This window comes from Triturus cristatus, chromosome 1_2, assembly GCF_964204655.1.
Source record: "Triturus cristatus chromosome 1_2, aTriCri1.1, whole genome shotgun sequence".
Classification (NCBI taxonomy): Eukaryota; Metazoa; Chordata; class Amphibia; order Caudata; family Salamandridae; genus Triturus; species Triturus cristatus.
In genome coordinates, this window is record NC_140580.1 from 767,505,605 (window position 1) to 767,527,719 (window position 22,115).

The following is a 22,115-nucleotide window of genomic DNA, read 5'->3' on the forward strand; positions in this document are numbered from 1 at the left end:
CCCTTGCTGTGCCAGTGACGGGGAGCAGGTGGAGGGCATGAACACGCATGAGGAGCAGCCGGAGGGAAACCGAGAGAGGTTAAAAAACACTGGCGTTTTGCTGAGAAATGACGTTTCTCGTCAGGCGGAGCCTGAGTGGGGCCTGGAGACCTATCCAGGAGCAGAGAGGAGAGAGCCGCCAATAATCCGATTAAAACCAATTACAGCGAGATTATAAAGGCAAGTGCTGGGCAGTCAGAGAGGAGAGCAGGGCCAGGGGAGAGGGAGGCTGGGAGGAGAGAGAGAGAGAGGAGACGGACAGCAGGGACAGAGGTGCGCTGAAAGCAGAGACAGGGAAGGCCAGGGGAAGAGACAGAGCAGAGACAGAAGGAAAGTGAGAGTCAACAAAAACAAAGGGAGACGGGAGCAGATGAGGGCTGAGAGCAGAGATCGAGAGAGACACAGAGCAGATAGTAGGTAACGTGAATACAGAGAGGGACAGCGGCCAGAGAGTGACGCCCCGGACAAACACACTGAGACCGAGAGGATGGACAGAGGGCAGTAAAGACACGGGTCTGGGAGAGGCGACCGGATAGGAAAGTTCAGAGTTAAAGCAGAAATGGTTCAGTGATAAAACACAAGAGAAGAGGGAACCAGAGCAGGAACGGGGAATAAAGGGTAAGAACGTCAAGACACGGGGTCAGGGGGCGTGGAGCCCGAACTCGGCAGACAGGACCATCGGAGCAGCCCCCGCCTGAGCGCACCGGGACCGGCCGGCAGCAACCCCAGGTAGGCAGCCTGGCACCCTGCGGGCACCATGGCGCTGGGAGAACCGGGCGCACGTGGGGAGGGGCACATGGGGCACACAGGGCTCACGGGACATGGGCACACGGGACAGGCAAACGGAACAGAGGAACTCAGGACAGGGTGGCACATGGGATAGGGGCACACGGGAGAGTCACACGGGACAAGTGTCCCCCAGGAGCAGGGGGGCTGAAACACCGGGTCGGGGTCACGGGGACCGAACAACAGGCAACGGAGGCAAAGGGAACAGAGCTACGTGTCACTGAGACGAGGACTACCTGGGCAGGAGCACGAGGGCCTGACACCCTCGAAGCAGGGGCACGGGACAGGCGCACAGATGAACAGGGACAAGAGGGAAGGAGGGGGCGCAGTAACACGGGGATGCAAGGGACAGAGGCGCAGGGGGACATGGTGGCTTCTACCTGAGGCAGGAACAGAGCAGAAGGGGGCCGCGTGTCGAATGCTAATAAGTACAATACAAACAACAATAATAATGATAATTTAAAAAGCACATTTTGCATATCAAAAATGGCCCCAACCTACTGGAATTCCGGAAACTGCTGAAGATCTGGGTTTTTAACTCTCCTCAGCCTCTCAGTTTCTTCCCCTTTATGTCATTCAGTGCCTTTTAGCTAGCGCCAAGACGCCTCCGGTGTTATTTGCGCTTTACAAAAACTAATAACAGAACATAAGTTTCCTGGGTTCTTCCGAGAGATATGACACCGTCTTGCCCCGCAGGCATCGAGATATTTTAAAGTGAAAAAAATAGATGCTAGAGGGATAGTTTTCTAGCTGCTTGGGGTGTAGCTCCGAGTGCACACGAGATAGCGATTGATGTAAAGACATGTAAAGAATGAGTGATTGAAAGTAAAGTTTGTAGATCCTATTTTTATTTCTGTAGCTTGTAATGTGTAACTAGAATGTAATCTCATTTGTAACGATTGTACTACTATTAATTATTATTAGCCCTAGTGTAATAATACCGTTACCAGAAGTGGTGTAATTATCAATAATACTGTAATAATGACAGTACTGCTATTATCACAACAACATTAGCTGCGTCTCCCCTGGAGCAGATGTGATCCAGTTTAGAGAGTTTAAATTAACTTTCATTCCAGGATAGCTGTGTTTAAGTTCCATCGCCCTACTTGCCCACCTGGTGTGATCCTGGGCAAATTCCTTCCTTTCTCCGTGTCTCAGTTACAGGATTTGCCAAAACAGGAAGCGCTTGGAAACGGAGAGGAGGCGCCTTTGGTGCCTGGTACCAATACCTACCTACCTACTCAACTGATAATCACAATGGACTTAGAGATGTGACCTCCTGACGCACAGGGAGTGACGGAAACACAGGACCAAACACCCCGGGCTTGAGGGGCCGCTCTCTTTTCGGGACTGCGTCTTACTTTTTCATTATCAGACTTTATCTCTAATAAACAGAGACAATGGTAAAAGTGGACTAAGTGAGAGGAAAACAGTGAGAGGGGGTCAAAACTGTGATAAAACAACCTGCAAGCGTGAGGGTACTCCCCCTCCCGTCGCGCGGTGGCGTTTACGTCTCTTACAGGTGTGTAATTTGATTTTCAGAACTGCATGAACTTTCCCGCCCTTTAAGACCTGTCGCAGGTAAAGGCCGCTGCTTCTTAATTGGATTATCGTCTAATGAACCAATCAATAGTTACTGATCCATAAATCACAGGCGAGTGCACGTTTCTGATTCGTAGGCGGGTTCACGGTAAATCTGAGAAGATGTCCCTGTTCTTCTTACGCAGGGAGAGTTATTCCACAGCAGGCAGAGTTGCAGAGATCTCGACCGTCAATGGATCACGGACATAATTATGCGGCAGCCAGCCTTCTTACAAGCTAGGCTGGGATCTTACACTGGGGAAGGGGTAGTGTTTACATGGCCAGTCCGATGTTATATGGGAATGTTGTTATGTAGCAGGAACATATTTACATTGAGATTTCAGTTCTTATATGGTGAATGCAGTTCTGCAGTGAAAGGTTTTATGCGGCATGAACAATTCTTCTAGGACACGGAGAGTTCTTATTTAGACGGTACACATTTTATATGGCATGAAAGGTCCCGCTATGGTGAGACAGTTCTTAGAGAACGGGCCGGTAATATAGGACGGCGGTGTTTATCTCTTTAGAACAGCGCTTAAATTGTGGCCAGATTTTAAATGTTGGGACTAGTTCTTGTACGCGGGGCAGCTCAAATTTGTCAGAGCCTGTCCTTGAAAGGAAGAGTCCTCGTTATATGCTGGACAGAACTCTATGTTATGCCTTATGTATGGTTATAACATTGAGCAATTGTACGCAAAGGTCATACACTGTGGTGACAAGTCGTAGATGGCTGCTCGAATATTTATATGTCAAGAACAATTGTTACGCGGTGAGACATTTCTGAAGTCATTACCATTCACACATGGAAGGAAGAGTTCATATAAGGCGGGAAACGCCCCTATACTGTCTGCATAGTTCTTTAATCCCACGGACGGTTTATACCTGGCATGAGAGTTCTTATATGACATTCAAAGTGCATGTATGTCTAGGCAGTGTGTATATGGCATTGATGATGCTTTTCTGTATAGGGCGTTCTAACTAGATGGAGAATAGAAGTAAGTATAGGGAGTGGTTATGTGGCACGGCGAATGCTTGTAGTTCTGTAGAGGTGGTTTTTGTACGGCAAGAAAAACGCTTAGGTATAGGGAGTTCTTAGGTGGCATGGAGAATGTTGTATCTATGGGGAATTGTTATATGGCAAGGAGAATGCCAGTATGTATAGGAAGTACAATGTGCGCGTGTATGTATGTGAGGAATTCTTCTATGAGAGCGCACTTGTGCGGCACAGGGTCTTCTGATGAGCGGAGACGATGTTTACGTTGCATGGATGCTTCTTATGTGGTAAATAGAGTTTTTATATGGTGTAGACAGTTTTGAGGAAGGCGTTGCTATATGGCGCGGGCAGCTCATATACGTCGTGGGCAGTTCTTATAAGAGACGAGCTCTAAAATAGCTGGCACACTTCGTATATGGCATGGCCCCTTCGTGTATTGCAACGACGTTTCGTTTTTGGCAAAGCCAGTTCTTAAATTATACCGACAGTTCTTGTAGAATCTATAAGGCGTTATTGAATAGTATGGACAGTTCATGTATGGTATAACCAGTTCTTATATAATAATATGAATAATTCGTATGTGGCATGGTCAGGTCTTGTAGGATGTGAACAGTTTATATGCGGCGCCGTCTGTTCCATATCCTGCGGGCAGATCACATATTCAGCTCTTTGATACATGATACATGCGAGCAAGAGGGCTCCCACAGTTGAACCCTCAGCCTTACAATGATCTCAGTTTCACCGGTTAGAATACCGACACGGTAGACTCAGCCTCCCATCCTTCTAGAGTCGGTAATTCCATTCGGCAATAGCAACATCTTTGATTTACAGCTTTACTGTTCACGTGCTCTGGACTGTTCCCTTTTGGCATGATCAGTTTTTTATGGCACTGTCAGTTCTCATATGGACAGCTCGCACACGTCACTGGAAGCTCTTGGGATATACATACTTCGCAAAACCAATGGGCAGTTCTTGCACAAGGAACAGTTTCTATGAGTCCCAGCGGTTATCCTCTAGGCGGGGGGCAGCTCTCACGTTGCTGTCCGTGTTTCATGTACTTTAGACATCTCGTATATATATATATATATATATATATATATATATATATATTATTTTTACAGATTTATATAGCAGCGAACTCGACCGAAAGGTATTGGAGCGCTTTACATGAGCACCAGCCACCAGTTACATTACACGTTCATTTTTGGTAGGCACGGGGAGATTAAGTGATTTGCCCAGAATCACAGGATTCTGAACCGAAGCCGAGGCTCGAACCTGGTTCTCCAGCTCCAAAGTCGGCAGCACTGGCCGTGAGGCCACATCCTTTCCCCATCTTCCAATCCTGTGTCGAAAAAAGTTATGATGTTACCTTCTCTCACGCCCAGAGTCAGCGCCGAAACTGTCCTCCCACTTCTGGCCCTCTGGTCCTAGGTTGTCGCCCAGCTGCAGGTTCGGCCGAAGTGAACTCCGTCTCGAGAGCCCTCGGACAGCGCTCGGACTGTCGCCCTCTGTCCGTGTGTCCACCGTCTGCTCCTGACTCCTACAATCTCAAATCTGTGTCTACGTGGTCGGTGTGTTTCTTTTTTTTTTCTTTATTGAAGTTTGTTTTAAAGCGCCTTGTTTCTCTTGTCGGTTATTTCAAAGCACTCGCACCGGAAAAAGAAATGCAAGCTCTTGTACACCTGCACTCAGTACGTGCCTTCTGTAGACTCGGGCACTCTGAGGAGAGGGACTGGGGGCTCTCTCCCCATCCTGCTGTCAGCAGGTGCAGGTATGGGGGTCCACCGTCTCATATGGGCAGAGTACAGGGCGGTATAGCTCCTCACAGCGCCCTAGCAGTCCCGTGCCTGTTTCCGTAGGTGCCTATCTGGCGGGGTGGGGTCTTGGCTTCGCAGTTTCTCACATAAGCGCGCGAGTTATAGCGCCTGAACAAGACAGTGCGAGTGTGTGTATGCGTGTGTATGTGAGGGGTGTATGGTTCCTCACTCTGGAGCAGACGCTCACACAGAGTCCGAACAAGGCAGAGCTGTGCGTTGGGTGTACGAGTGACAGCCCGAGCAAGAAGGCAGTGTGCGTGTGGTGGCTGTGGGATGGTGTTAGTATGGGTTCAGTCAGACACAGCCGGGCGAGTAGTTGCCTGCGGGCCGGACTGCCAGACCTGGGCCTCGTAGCTTCGCGCAGAAGTGCACAGTGAAGTGGGGGTGGGGGCTGGGGTGGGGGGGGGGGGGGGGGGGGAGGAGGGGAAAGGGGAAAGGGTTTAGGTCGTTGGGCCCGCGGCACCTGGAGTGATCTCTTTGACGTGGGTGCTGTCGGAGGTACCACCGAGGGAGAACACACCGGCTGCTCCCGGGGTTTTCAGGAACCCCTAATTACAGCTGTGACTCGAGCATGTGCACGCGGTGGTGTTCTGTACTAGACGTGCACGCCCAGGAGTTAATGTTGTGCCATGAACACGCGCGTTCACGTTAAAGCCGTACCTCCTGCGCGCGTGTTGACAATGGCCGACTGGTTGACGTGAGAAAGTTTATCTTAATTTGCATTTACATGCGTGACAGCGCAGGTGTCACTCCCTCCAGACGCGTTGCGCACTGTCCAGTTGTCTTCGGCTGGGCTCTCAATCGAAGTTTCTTTCCTTTCCCATCGCCATCTCTGAGCTATAGGACGGTATATGTCCGCCTATCTGTCTGTATCTCTGTCTCTGTGTTCTCCGTACTCTTCTCAGTCCGCATCCACGTCTCTCCATTTACCCCTCTTTTTTGTCTATTTTCCCCCCCTCTCTGTCTCCCTGTCTCTCTCACTCTGTGAATTTCATTCACTCTTCTCACTTGAATATTTCTCAAGTGTGTCTCTATCTCTCGATGGTTCTAGCCGCCTGTCTCCCTGTCTCCCTGTCTCTAATTGTGGGACCATCTCTGTTCATTACACAGTTCCTGCCTATATCTGTCCATTGATCATTATGTTTGTATCTTTCTTTGTTTCAACCTCCGCCTCGCATTTTATACTCCACTTTTTCCCAAGATCTGTTAGCCCTTCTCACCCATTTCCCTCGCCCATATCATCCTCATGTGAAAAGGGGTTCGTTTTCGGAGGGGGGGGGGGGGGGGTCAGGTCTTTCCTCCTTGTCTGTCACCTCTGAGTGTAATTCGTGCCTTGCCTGTCTCACTCCGAAAGTCTCCCTGTCACCGGGCCTGTGATTTACAGCTTTAGGTCGCCTCATACATAGTAGCACTGGCGACCCTCACACATCCCACATCTCTTCTTCAAGGGCAAACACTGATGGATGAAAATAAATCCCAGTCCCCAGAAAAGAGAGCCGGTGGGCCCCACCTGCAGCCACCGGGTCAAAGTAAGCACTGCCCCTTATGCCAGTTATGCAATACAATGTGCGCTAGTTTCGTTGTAAGTACATTTTGGGTTTTGTGTGAGATGTAATGTGCCCGTCGGGACTGGTCACTCGGCCATGCTGGCTTTTGCCCAGTGGGGTGCAGGTTTAGGGGCTTCTTTCAGGGCAGGACTGGCTACCATGACACACCCATGCCGCCGTAGTCGCTGCCTCCTACAGTGTGGGGCGGGTTTGAACACTCTTGCCTGGGCTGTTTCTAAAATCTATTCCAGCCCTCTGCTCTGGGGCATATTATCAAGGGCCATTTCGCCGCTTTTTTGGCTTTAAAAGCCAAAAAAGCGGCGAAAATGACATCGCCCTATTTACTAGGCAGCGCTAACATGCATTAGCGCATGTTAGCAGCCGGATTCCTAACGCCTCGCCTCGCATCTCCAATGAGATGCAAAGTAGGCGTTCTCAGAGGCAAAGTAGGCGTTTCCATGCAAATACAACATGGAAGAGGGCGCCACCGCTACAGCGCTGTATTTACAAGCCACCCCTGGACTTGAGGAGCGATATAAAAACTCCCGCTAACCGCAGATATCGCCGATAATGTACGTCTGAAAAATTCCCGACTTAGCCATGTGCATAAAGGGAGGTGGATTATCAGGTTGCATCCACTTCTCCCTATTTACAACATTCCCTTCAGCGCAGTTCTCACATCGCTGGTTTTCATGCGATATTGATGGAAATCGCCGTATATCGCCGGATTTCACATCGCATGGCAATCGTTGCAAATACACTGCTAACATGGCGATGTGATCCGGCGATATACGGTGATAATGAGAAACGCGCTAGACGCGTTGAGCGATAATTATCGCTCGTCGTTGATAATATGCCCCTTAGTTCTTTGTGTGCAAAGTGGGGCAGACGTAAGTGAAGCGATAAACTACTTCCAGTGACATTGTGCACATTATTTTCATATTTCTGGTGCCACGACAAGTTTTACTCTCCCACCTCCCCTTTCTGCCGCCTTTAACAAATGCTGAGGAATAGAATCACTTCATTCCAAGGGAGACAGCTGACTGAGCATTGCCCCCACCCCTATTGCGGCACAAACACGTTTTATTTAATGAGTCAGTGTATTGGTGAGTGATTATTAAAGGAAGATTAAAACCCAGAAAAGCTAAGCACACCCCAGGGGGCCAGGCTGAGACCACCAAACTGACTTCACATCCTATCAGAGAAAAATTACCAGTTGAGGTTACGTTTGAACGTGCATCCCAAGAGATGAGAATTTATCAAGAACTGCTGAGGTTAATACGGTTCCTTCCTGTGTACAAACCTGGATTTAAGAGTGTGCATGCCGAAAGGAACATCACTGGTAGAGTCCATCACATGTACAATACCCCGTTACACTCTCCTAGGGAGGGAATCGCCGTAGAACACAATATTGTCCTACGGAAGGAATAGCCGAAGCACCCAATATTCTCCTAGAGAGGGAATAGCCATTGCATACAATATTATAATCACCATACTATTCATTTAATATTCATAGCACTCTATCCCAAGTTACACTCTCCTAGAGCAGGAATAGCAGTAGCACACACTGCTCTACTACAATCTCTTAGAGAGGGAGATAGGCATAGAATTCAATATCCAATTACTCTCTGCTAGCGAATAAATAGCAGTAGCACACAATACCACAATACACTCTCTTAGAGAGGGAATAGCCGTAGCATACAATACAATATTATACTCTCCTAGGGAGGGAATCGCTGTAGAACACAATATTGTCCTACGGAGGGAATAGTCGAAGCACACTATATTGTCCTAGAGAGGGAATAGCCATTGCATACAATATCCTATTAACTCTTCTAGTGATTTAATAGTGGTAGCACTCTATCCCATATTACACTCCCCTAGAGCGGGAATAGCAGTAGCACACACTGCTCTAGTACAATCTCTTAGAGGGAGATAGGCATAGTATTCAATATCCAATCACACTCTGCTTAGTGAATAAATAGCTGTAGCACACAATGCCATAATACACACTCTTAGAGAGGGAATAGCCGTAGCATACAATCCAGTATTACACTCTCCTATGGAGGGAATTACAGTAGAACACAATATTGACCTACGGAGGGAATAGCCATAGCATATAGTATCCTATTACACTCTGCTAATGAATTAATAGTCGTAACACTCAATACCATATTTCACTCTCCTAGAGAGGAAATAGACATAGCACACAATACTTTACTACAATCTCCGAGAGGGTGATAGGCATAGCATTCAATATCCAGCTACACTCTGCCAGTTTATGAATAGCGGCACCACACAATACCATAATACACTCTGTTAGAGAGAGAATAGCATTAGCAGACAATGCAATATTACACTCCTAAGGAGGGAATAGTCGTTGCACACAATATTGTCCTACTGAGGGAATAGCCGTAGCACACAATATTGTCCTACTGAGGGAATAGCCGTAGCACACAATATTGTCCTACGGAGGGAATAACTGTTGCACACAATATTGACCTAGAGAGGGAATAGCCATACCATACAATATCCTACTACCCTGTACGAGTGAACTAATAGCCGTAGCCCATAATACCATTAATACCATATTACACTCTCCTACAGAGGGAATAGCTGTAACATACAAAACCATATTGCATCTGCAGTAGCATACAATACCCTCATGCCCTTTGCTAGAAATGCAATAAGCCAGTGTTTACAGAACTGTGGGTCAGAGCAATAAATAAGGTTGCCTTTAAATTCTGTGTTTAACAAGTCACGTTTGGTGATTCAGAGATAGAGGTCAAATGTCAGGTTGCTTTATTCTTTTAACATGGGGATTCGGTTTTACTATTCTTTCTCAGACTGAAAAGTGAGAGGAGTTTTTAAAGTGAATTATGTGACGATGTAAAATGTTGTTTTTTGCAAGACTAAGCATAATGTAAATACCTGAAAATTAACTGTATGAATCTAGCAGTCAGGAAATCAAAAAGGAAGCTCAATGTTTTGCATTTCTGAAGTGTTCTGGAAACAAAGATTTTAATTAGATCCAAACAAATCAAGGCACTTGACGATGCACAAATCATGAATCGTCACAGAAACCCGATTTTCAAACATTATGATTTGTGTGCTATTAATTTTAACAGTAAAACTGAATGATCTGTACAAATTTTGTGGCCATTTCAATGGAGAATGTGCTGTCTGTAAATGACAATGCACTACCACACAATGCTTTAGTTACATTAGAAAATCGCCCCGCCTCATGTCCATTACAGGTAGGTGGGTCGCGAAAATTTGTTGTTCTAACAAGTGGGACATAGTTTTAAAAAGTCTGGGAACCACTGCAATAAGCTACATGTACCGTATGCTGATGCATTTTTTTTAGAAGTGTAATAACTGTCTCAAATAATGCACTCTGATTGTGAGAGAGCAGACACTGAGAACAAGTTACTGAAACATGTTAGAAAGTGCTTATCAGTGTTTTGACACAGAATTTTACCTAATCTATATGGAACAAGTTTTTTTCCAAACTTCGATTTTAACTCATTTCTCGCCCAATTTTTTGGTTAACCAACAGAGAAAGCAAGAAAAAAAGTATGTTTTACACCTTGCATCTCCCTCCACTCACTTTCTTTATTGCTTAATTTAAGTTGGAGACAATAATCAAAACTACATTTCCTTTGCGTACAACATCAATAATAATATACTTACCGCTGCAAATTCATTTTTATATATTTAGGCTCAAAACCTGTGCTAAATATAATTTTACATTGCAAGTGGGTCCAACATGTGTTATAATGTCTTGAGCACAGCTGCTGACACACATTTCACATATTTGCCAAAAATGCACAGTTAAAGGACAGACAAACACATTTTTAAGCTATTGTCAGTATTAATGTGAGGTTCATTTATGGCCTCAGTGATAGGTTCTACACAGTCCACAATGATGAAAGAAGTTAACAATCCATATACGATTCAAAGCAAAATTTAATATCGGACTTCATTTGTGAATATTGTGCGATCTGTAAGCAGTACTTAAAAAGTGGTCTGTGGTGGTTATAAGTCGACAAGTCGTGCTTTATACAAATCATAAATATATAAATGAATTTTATAACTTATGATAAAAACATGATGAGATTTGTTTTTTGCAGGAAACATGTCCAGTCAACATTAAGGCATTTAGGGGCACATGCATCAACATAAGGAATTGCAATTGCTTATTAGCAATTTCTTAGAAATCGCTTATTTAGGAATCACAATCCATTATGCATGTAGGAATCGCTAAAAAAATTGCGATTCCTACATATTCCTTAATTGCGAATTGCAAATCGCGATTCGCAATTAAGGAATAGCTTCCCATTTATTCCTATGGGCCAATGGGAATTGCATGCGCAAAGTGCGAGCACCAAATAGGTACTCACAAATTATGCCTGAAATTTCAAGGGTGCAAGGGTGCCAAAAGGACACCCTGATGCACCCCTGAAATTGGCATGTGACCACATGTTGCGCACACACATGCTCCAAGGGCATGTGTGTGTGTAACATGGAACTTTGAATAATGCACTTTAATGCATTTTTCAAAGTTTTCGCAAATTACCATCAACTTTAAATTGATGGTAATTTGTGATCCCTAATTGCAAAAGCGCAATTTCAAATTGCATCATGCATTGCATTCACAATTTAGGTAATTGCAAAATTTGCGATTACTTGAATTGCGAATTTGCATTTGGGTTGATGCATCCCAAATGCTAAAATACCGTCGCAGAGGCGCAGGTTCTGCTAATCTGCCCCTTTGCGACCGGTATTTAGAATGATGCATGTGCCCCTAAGAGATATAACTTAACTCCCAATTAGAGAATACGGGCATTATCATTTAGGAGGCTGCCACGTGGGGGGGAAGTGTAGTGCTGGAGAGCATGATTTGGGAATGAAAGGCAAATGACAAGCCCAGCATGAATACAGTATTGTAAAATAAATGGGAACATGAAGAATGTAGTGCAAGTACTATTTTTTCATTAACTACGACATTTGTACGTTTTTTGAATGGCAAGAAAAGGAACTAGTTAAATATGCAGCACCATGTTCTCCGAATATTTTTCTGTAGTTTTACAAAAAAATATTGAAAGGCAGCAGCCAAAGTTGCTGCAATGCACTGTGCTAGGGGTAAAGAGAAGCGCAGAACCATATCAACTAAGATGTAGCACTGCTACTCTCTTCCTCAGCACTGGCACACAAACAGCTGCCTAGCGCCGTAAAATGCTATTCGCCCACTAGAAAGAGCTACTTTCTTGTTCAATAAAAAAATCCATGTCACTACTTTGCACCTCTTTGCATCACTTTGTGTGTCTGTGTGGTGGCGTGAATTGTTGATAAATCTGCTCCTTGGCATCCTTCTGAAAATGTATCATGCTACTGCATTGACCAATTATAGGAGTCATCATATCTTTTTTTATCAGCTCATTCAACTTTTGTCATACTTTTTTCTGGATCTGAAAGATAACTTAAACGGTCTGAAGTGTATTCCTTATGTTCTATGAATTGTGGACACAGGAAGGCATTATATCATACTAGATAGCATGAGTTAGGCTTACAGGCAATAAATAACATGCTCCAGGGACCAGCACTCATGCTTACTCAGAGATCCTTCTACATACGACAAAACAGGTACTAGCATAACGTTTTTCAACTCAATCATTATTCGTGGCACTGTCATGAGAGCAAATTTGCTTCCTCCTATGTAGGACAGTTTAATGGCATCGATGAGAGGGACATTTCTGGGATGATCGGGACTTTTAATTTGTTGACAGTATTATTTACTTGGGTCATTATAGATGGCATATTAATTATTGGAACAATACCCAGTCAGAATTGGTAGGATGTGGTGACTACCCGAATAGTAATAAAACATTTATGCCACCATTACAAGTGGTTTGCTAATCTTCTCAGTAACGTTGATCTCCGGAGTGAATGATTCCAGGCGGTATAAGCAACTTCACGGGGCAAAGTTACAGTGCAGTTAAAATTGGGAGCCTTATGATCCGTTTACAAATTATACATTTCTGGGGAAATGAGTAATTCTGGGTCCAATTCATGGGTAATTCCTTATTTTGGCCCAGAGTTTCACCTGGAGAGTTTGACTGCTGGATGCTGCCAAAATCTCATGGTGAAACAAAACAGAGCCATGATGGTCCTGTACATTTCATTAGTATGGTTGGACCAGTAGCTATTATTACCAGACCCATCAGAAGTTTCCAGCACATTAGGGCCTAAGTGTTGAACTTATATTACACAATAATAGCACCAACATAGAGCAACTGAATATACAGTTCTTTGAAAGAAATTATGTACTACATTCTAGGACGTAAACTAAACCGATTGCAGTGAAATCAATGCCATACTTGCCATAGTTGAAGAGTGCGCCGGCAAGTAGGGCTGCAAGGGCAAAAATAGGCTGCAAAGACATATTTTTCTAAAATAGAGTTAGCTTTTTTACTAAGGATTGGAAAGGGTACTCGGTGGTTCAATGAGAACCAAACATTGCGTTGATTTACTTACCATTAAAAAAGCCTGCGGACACGATTCAAAATTGTGCGGCAAGAAACGAGTGTTCCTGTGACTCTAACATAGAAATTGTAATCAGCCTTATAGTATATATCTCTCCATGTGATTCAACCTGTATTGAATTACTAATTTCAGAAAAAAAATCACTTCCCACCTTCACTCTTTTACTATTCTACCTTAAGTATATTTGAGTGCTGGAGCTAAAGAGTAGATTTATTTGCACACATGGGCATTTTTGTAAATCTATAGTTATAAAGGTCGACATTTTTTTACTCTACGTTTAAAGAATGTACGTTTTTGCAAAAATGCTTTTGAAGTCTATAATTTCACATGGCATAAAATCAGAAAGTAAACATTTATTGTGATGAACTCTTCAAAATGAGATGAAATAATAAGCATTATTTGTTATTTGAGGTAAAGGATTATCACTGTGACAGTACATTTCAGCAGAGATGATGTGAGTCTATTAATTTTCCACATTAGTATGAACACCTTGGAGACAAGTTACTTTAATATGTTAAAAATGGTGTACCGACATTTATGTAGTACAGTTTGTTACAAGATTATCAGAATATAGTCATGATATGTATTGCTTATTGCAAATATACAGCCAGTTTCTTAAATTGGACTTTCCTACTTTGTATTCAAAATGTACTTTTGAACATGCTACACATTTTAAAAGCATAGTCTGTCCTGCTGTACCTTATATACAAAAGGACCTCACCATGTGGTTGCCTTGTGCACCTTATGTTTACGCATGTAGCAAATGCAATATGGGCAAATTGGGTATGAAAAAGATGGAATCAGAATTTAGATTGTTCATATTGTATTGTATTGTAATTGCCTTTATATAATGCGTACTACCCCTGACGAGGCATCGAAGCACTTTTTCTGCATGTAGAACGGTACTACGGAACCCATAAAGAATCAGTGGTGATTAGTATAGTGAATTATGAAAGTAATTTAAGTGGTGGATATATTAGTTAGTTATTTGGATTGAGAAGAATAGTGGAGGGATAGAGGGAAAAAGGTTTGCATTTATAAAGTGCTTGCTACCCCTGATATGGTGTTGAAGTGCTTTGTCAGCGAGTAGCACGCTTCTCCGGAACCTGTAAAGGATTAGTAGTGAATTAGTATAGTGAAAATATGAAAGTAATTTGAGTGGTGGATATGTTTGTCAGTTATTTGGATTGAGAAGGATAGTGGAGGGATAAAGGGAAAAAGGTTTGCATTTATTTAGCACTTACTACCCCTGACGAGGCATCAAAGTGCTTTTTCTGCGAGAAGCACGCCACTCCAGAACCCATAAAGAATTAGCGGTGAATTGATATAGTGAAATATGAAATTAATTTGAGTGGTGGACATGTTGGTTAGTTGTGTGGATTGAGAATGATAGTGGAGGGATAGAAGTGGGAAAAGGTTTGCGTTTATATAGCGCATGCTACCCCTGATGAGGTGCTGAAGCGCTTTTTTGGCAAGTAGCACACTACTCTGGAACCCATAAAGGATTAGTGGTGAATTAGTACAGTGAAATATGAAAGTAATTTGAATGGTGGATATGTTAATTAGTTATTTGTATTGAGAAGTACAGTGGAGGGATAGAAGAAGGAAAAAGGTTTGCCTTGATATAGCGCTTGCTACCCCTGACAAGGTGTTGAAGTGCTTTTTCGGCAAGTAGCCCACTACTCTGGAACCTATAAAGGATTAGTAGTCAATTAGTATAGTGAAAATATTGGAGTAATTTGAGTGGTGAATATTTTAGACGTACTTCACTTCATAAACTGCTCTAACAAACAGCATGCTTATTTTTTATGGGCCTGTCAGAGAAGCCTAGGGAGAAGGGTGAAAAGTATCAAAGAATGCTTTCAGGAGCAGAAACACATCACCAGGGACAATGCAATGATATATGTTTGAACTACATAGTTTAACGAAGATCACCTTACAGAAGGGTACATAAAATGAATGCAAGTGACATTTTAGGATTTGTGCAGTAGTATAGATTCCATATGACAATTTGCATTCTGTGCTATACAGTCTACACTTTGTGGAGGATATTCTCAAGAACGCGTGATAATCACCTCCAAAATCAGTTAACGCAATCTCACATATCGCCGTCTATCTCGGGAAAATAACTCTGTGTCAACGTCGTATTCACAACACGGCGGTAACAGAGTCCCCCGATAACCCGACAAATGACCGCGATAAAAGTCCCTGGACAGAGATAAAAATCTAAAGCCCAACGCGAAAAAACATGCGATGGGCACAACTGCGAAAAACAATTCAGAGAGTAGCAGCACCAGCCTGCAAGTTCCACAGGTCATGCTGCCAAAATCACTATAAAAGCGGCAACCAAAAACACAAACAAGACCCAAACAACTGCGAGGCACCATGGAGGTGGCTGGGGCAAGTTCAGAGGACAACCAGAACCCCACAAGCCCCATGGAGGACCAGCCTGGGACCATCATTGGGGAGACAAAGGCAGGATTAGGGGGACCGGACACTGCACAACATGACCTGAGCCAACAGCAACAGGGTGAGTAACGAGCAGGGACTGGGGTGAAGGGCGGAGATGGGCACAATGGCATGATGTACATTGCCATGCTGTCTGACAGTACACATGTACAATGCGTGAACATACATGTGAACACAATGTCAATCTGCATTTCCCCTTCACATTGCAGAGGGAGAATCAGCACCTCCTGCAGAGCAGACCCAACACCTCAGCACTGATGACTAAGAGGACCTCCCCAACATCTACACCGACGCACTGCAACAGGTCAGGGACAGCTCCAGCACCCCACCTCCCGGAGCAGGGCAGCCCAACTGCATCCATGAGACCCCACCCCATGCACAGACCACACAGCAGGAAGCACCCACCACCACGGCTGTGTACTACTCGGTTCTGCACACTGCATCATGCCCTGGAATGACACCTCCCACTGTCCCACATACACTGAGTAACAATCACCTCGGACCTGGACATGGACTGCCATATTTTGTTTGGTCACCAGTGACACAGCAATAACATGCCAACATGACCCAGATGGGCATTGAGACACACATTGTCATTCAAATCAACACACATCACAGTTTAATACAAGTGAAGGTGCATAGAATTTATTAGCATATGTGTGTCAGTACGGGCAAGATAAATGCCACAACATGCAGACCAATGCAGCAGTATGTCAGAATGAGGAACGTTGACAAGCGCCACTGTCCACTCCGGGAGAATGCCTCACCTTCCACAGGTGTGTTTTGAGCCGCGTAATAGTCCACTCATGAATTCGGGGTCCCGGCGAATGCAGCCATGTCCACTGTTGTCGTGGGATATGTGACCAGATCTCCAAGATGCAACATGGTGTAGGGACATGTGCATTGTGTTCCGATCTGTTGTGGCTACAGGTACGTAGTTACTCGTCCATGAAAGCGATTGCAGCTTCGTAGGCTAACATTTCCAACATGAGGTCGTTATCGACTTCACCAAACAGGATGGCGAGGTGATCCATTAGCAGTTCTGGACAGATGTGCTGCGTCCACCCCCTTACACTACAGCCTAATAGGGGAGCGGTTCAATGTAGTCACTGCACACGAGGATTTGTGCAATCTGCCAGGTCCAGCTGCCAGCATGTAAGCAAACTATCCAGGCGTCCCATAAATGGGCATCACGGTGACACTCCTGGTCGTGGGCCAACAGGGGGCGCACACACATGTCAAAGTCCAGTTCAGCTATGTTGGACAGGCCTCACAGACGGCTTGCTCCCTCCCCGCTCGACAGGGCCCGAACTCCGGCCCACCTGGCATATCCCCGCGGCAAGCACCTGTACCCCGTCTCCCGACGGACCCTCTGCCCTCGGACCCCTACTCATCACGGGGTCCAGCCCCACCGGCTTCCCCGGCCGGGTCACGCCGCCATCTTGGGCCCTGCACCACGCGGCCGCATGGCCTCCCCTCGACCCTAACCCCGGGCCTGGCCGGCCCCGACATCCCGGCACCACCATCCACCCGGGAGGTGAGCGGACCACTTGGCAGGTCACTGGGAGAACGAAGTGTCAAGGGCTCTTCCCCCCGCCAGGTGCCGATCGCCTCCAGCTCCCCCAGGCGCTGGCTCCACCCCCTGCTGGGTGTCTGGACACCTTCATCCCGGACCCTCCGACCTCCAAGTGCGAGGGCCCGGACATCAAAGGGCACCAGCCCTATAACTGAGGCAGCTCCAGAGCAGGAAGGCAGTTGTATCCTGGAGTCGAGAGACACCGAGTGAACTCAGCCCTGACGGTCTACTGGCGCTGCCGTAGCCCGCTCTTGTGAACCATCGTCCTGCCTGCTGGCGCTGCCGCGGCCTTCTGCAATCTTTATCTTCCTGGGACCTGCTGGCGCTGCCGCGGCCCGCTGTAACGACCATCCTCACCGGGACCTGCTGGCGCTGCCGCGGACCGTTCATCTTCCTGGGACCTGCTGGCGCTGCCGCGGCCCGTTGTAACGACCATCCTCACCGGGACCTGCTGGCGCTGCCGCGGACCGTACATCTTCCTGGGACCTGCTGGCGCTGCCGCGGCCCGTTGTAACGACTATCCTCGCCGGGACCTGCTGGCGCTGCCGCGGACCGTACCACCTAACCACCAAGCTCGAGGATTGTGAGCTCATCATCATCTCATCCGAACTACCTGATTGGTAAATAGACTGACCCGCTACCCCCTTCCCTACCTTATGAGACTCTAATCGAGGGGACCCCTGAGTCCAGACCTCCTTGTACCATTCTACCGTATCGTAAATAAGTACCTATAAAGAACACTGAACCTTATCCGTGTGTGCTATCTGTCTGTGGGGGGGAAGTTACTTGTCTGTACGATCGCTGGAGACGGCTCTCCCTGGAGACCTCTCCCCCTGACCCCGGCCGGCCCTCCCGGTCCGTCTACCTTTTCCAACATTGGTGGCCAGCGGCGCGATCCGAATCAACGCGTAATCGTACAGAAAGTAGCTCACCCCACGACATAAGCACGATGTCGACCAAAGATAGCAGCTCCATCGAGAAATTCCAAATGGAGAAGTTAGAAGAATACAACCACCGCGAACTGAGACAATTTTGCATAGAACTTGGCATTGCTACCACCGGCCTGAGTACCAAGGATGATCTAAAGCGCGCTCTGGAGTCATGGACAGAAACGGGGGTCACAGGACCCTCCGACCAAAGCAGCGTCACACCAGACCAAACCAGCGTCACACCAGAGGGGAACGCCACGGCTCCCGAGGAGCGGGGAACGGGCCTCCCGCAAGAGGAGATCCGGGAAAGAGACAGAGTCAGATTACACGAGTTGGAGATGGCACGACTCAAGATGGATGGGGAACTCAAGTTAGCTGAACAGAAACTCAACCTCGAGCATATGCGGCTTCGAGAGGAACGAGAAGAAAAGCAGAGACAGAGAGAGCTGGAAGAGAAAAAAATAACGCTCGAGCACGAGCGCCGACTAGCGGAAATAGAACTGCGCAAACAGAATAAGGAACTGGGGGTGCCTGAGCGACCACACACCCCGGGGCCAAGTGAGAAAAAAGTTCACATCCCCAAGGATGTTGTCCGCGAATATGTCCGAGAAGACGACATACAACAGTGGTTTAAAGCCTATGAGATCGCAATGACCTCCCACCGGATCGACCGGAGTGATTGGGGAGCCGGACTTTGGGGGAGATTTATCAACGAGGGTCGCGATGCCCTGCTGCAGCTCCCCGATCACCAAATGTCGTCCTACGACCACATGAAGGCTGCCCTCCTCACCCGCTACGGCCTCACGCCCGAGATGTACCGCCAGAGGTTCAGAGATTGCACCAGGATCCCAGGTACAACTTGGGTAGAATACGTGAACTATTTCAGCCAGGCATTCGAAGGTTGGATCAAGGGAAGTCAGGTCACCACCTACGAACAACTCTTCAACCTTATGGTATGGGAACACCTGTCAAACAACTGTTTCATCGAGCTCAGGCAGCACCTACTCGACAGTAAGCTGACTGACCCCCGGCAGCTCGCCGCCGAAGCTGACCGGTGGGAAAGCACCCGAGTGGGCCGGAGAGGGCCCCACGACCAGAACAGAGGCAACCAAGGCCAGCACCGTCCTCGGGGAGGAGGAGGGGGCCAGGGGCGAGGGAGAGATGCCTTACCAGCAACCCCCGTGGCCAGCACCCCGCCTCCGGCCGGCCGGGGCAACCCCCCGTTGCGGCCTGGGTACCGAGCCAACGTCACGTGCCACCGGTGCCAGCGACTAGGCCACTACGCCAACGACCCGACCTGCCCGCTAAACCAAACACCCAAGCCCCGCCAGGTAGCGGCCGCTGCCCTAGGGGAAGAGCAATCATCGGAGGGACCCGAAGAGTACGAGCCGGCCCAGCAAGGGTGGGAACCGGCCGCCATGGTCCTGGCATGCCTAGGGGGAAGAGACATGGTTCCGCGGGCTCCCCTACCCGCCAACACCAGAAAATACGGTCAGTGGGTGACCATTAATGGACAGAGAGCCGAGGCCTTGCGTGACACCGGCGCCAGCGTGATGGCCGTCCGCTGTCATCTGGTGAAGCCCGAACAGATCCTGCCGAACATTCTCTGCCCCGTCCGCTCGGCAGATAACTCTGAGAGTATGTGTAAGATGGCCTGCGTCCCGTTTGAATGGGGAGGGGTCTCCGGCCTACTGAAGGTGACGGTCCGGGACGATGCCCCCGTGGACTGCCTCCTGGGGAATGACCTCGAGAGTTCCCCGTGGGCCACCGTCGAGAGAAGAGAGCACCTGGGGATGCTGGGCCTCCCGGACTGGGCCTGCATAACCACCCGGTCCAGGGCCGCCCGTGCCGCCCCCCGATCAGAAGAAACCGAATGGCCAGCACCTCCGCCCCCGGTTGCCCCCGTAGAGGACAACGGCGAGTCCGACCTCCCGGACCCGACTATCGAAGAAGACGCGCAGCACCAGGACCTCCCGGATCTGGCTCAGTGGCGTCAAGAGGGGGGGCCCACCCAAGAACAGTTCCGCCAGGAACAAAAGACCTGTCCCTCCCTCGAGGGACTCCGCCAACAAGCCAATACCCAAAACTCCGGGGACACCACCGGCACCCACTGGGTCTACTGGGACAACGACCTGCTCTACAGCGAGCAAAGAATAGCCGAGCTGGGGGCCGGTCGAGTTCTGGTGGTACCGCTCCGCTTCCGAGACTTTCTGCTCAACTTGGCCCACGATGTCCCCCTGGCTGGACACCTGGGCCAGGACAAAACATACAGTCGCCTGGTGACCCACTTTTTCTGGCCGAAAATGAGGAATGACGTCCTGAACCACTGCCGATCTTGCCCCACGTGCCAAGCCAGCGGGAAGAGTGGTCGGAAGCTGAAGGCCCCTCTGCAACCCTTCCCTGTGGTCACCACCCCGTTCGAGAGGGTGGGGATAGACATTGTGGGGCCTCTGGACCCCCGCACGGCACAAGGACACAGGTTCATCTTGGTACTAGTGGACCATGCCACCCGCTACCCCGAGACGGTGCCCCTACGGACAGTGACAGCTCCGGTGGTTGGCCGGGCCCTGATGGGGATCTTCTCCCGGGTAGGCTTCCCCCGAGAAGTCGTCAGCGACCGAGGTACGAATTTCATATCTAAATACATGAAGTCCCTCTGGCAACAAAGCGGGGTCACCTACAGATTCACGACCCCCTATCACCCCCAAGGGAACGGACTAGTGGAGCGTTTTAACCGCACTCTCAAGGGGATGATTGGGGGATTGGAAGAGCCTCTCCGTCGCCAGTGGGATGTCCTACTCCCGTGCTTCCTCTTCGCCTACCGAGAAGTCCCCCAGAAGTCCCTCGGCTTTAGCCCTTTCGAACTCCTGTACGGGCACCCTGTGCGAGGGCCCCTCAGCCTAGTCAAGGAAGGTTGGGAGATGGCCCCCTTAACGACCCCTCCAGACGTCTTCAAATACATCCTGGCCCTACGAAACCAGACCCGGCGCTTCAGGGAGATGGCCAAGGCGAACCTCGAGGCCAGCCAGGAGGACATGAAGAGGTGGTATGATCACAATGCCTCCTCCGTTGAATTCGAGCCTGGGCAGCAAGTATGGGTGATGTCCCCCACCGAACCATGTGCCCTGCAAGACAAGTGGACGGGGCCCTTCAAAGTGGTCGAACGTAAAAGCCCCGTCACTTACCTCATCGACATGGGGTCCCCCCGGAACCCCCTGCGGGTCCTCCACACCAACCGGCTCAAGCCACACTTTGTGCGCTCCGAACTTAGCCTCTTGATGGCTACAGACAGTGGTACAGAAGAAGACTCCGAGCCCCTCCCGGATCTCCTAAAGACTCAGGAGAAGGACGGCTCCGTGGATGGGGTCCGGCTCTCTGACGCCCTCACTTCGGAGCAACGCCAGGACTGCCGGGACCTCCTGCTGCAGTTCGCTGCCCTGTTCTCCCTCACCCCCGGGGTCACCCCTTGGTGTTTGCACGACGTAGACACCGGGGACAGTCCCCCTGTCCGGCACCGGGCCTACCGCGTACCAGATCGGGTACGGGCCTGCATACAGGAGGAAGTGGCCAAGATGCTCACGATCGGGGTCATCGAGCCCTCGGACAGTCCCTGGGCCAGTCCGGTTGTATTAGTTCCCAAGGCCGCTGCCCCCGGCACCGCCCCTGAACTGAGATTCTGCGTCGACTACCGGGGCTTGAACGCTGTCACCCGGACCGACGCTCATCCCATCCCCCGAGCAGACGAGCTGATCGACCGGCTGGGGGCCGCCCGCTACCTTAGTATCTTCGACCTAACGGCGGGCTACTGGCAGATCGGCCTCACACCCAGGG

The 22,115-nt window shown here is 48.4% G+C and overlaps 1 protein-coding gene across 1 annotated transcript in view; it reads left to right on the forward strand.

Moving 5' to 3' along the window:
- Positions 1–261: 261 nt before the first annotated feature.
- The window catches only part of DRGX (dorsal root ganglia homeobox), a 111,402-nt gene continuing 89,548 nt past the window's right edge, over positions 262–22,115 (forward strand). The window contains exon 1 of the mRNA XM_085615160.1: positions 262–768. The gene's annotated coding sequence lies outside the window, so the exon portion shown is untranslated. The remainder of the gene's footprint in view (positions 769–22,115) is intronic.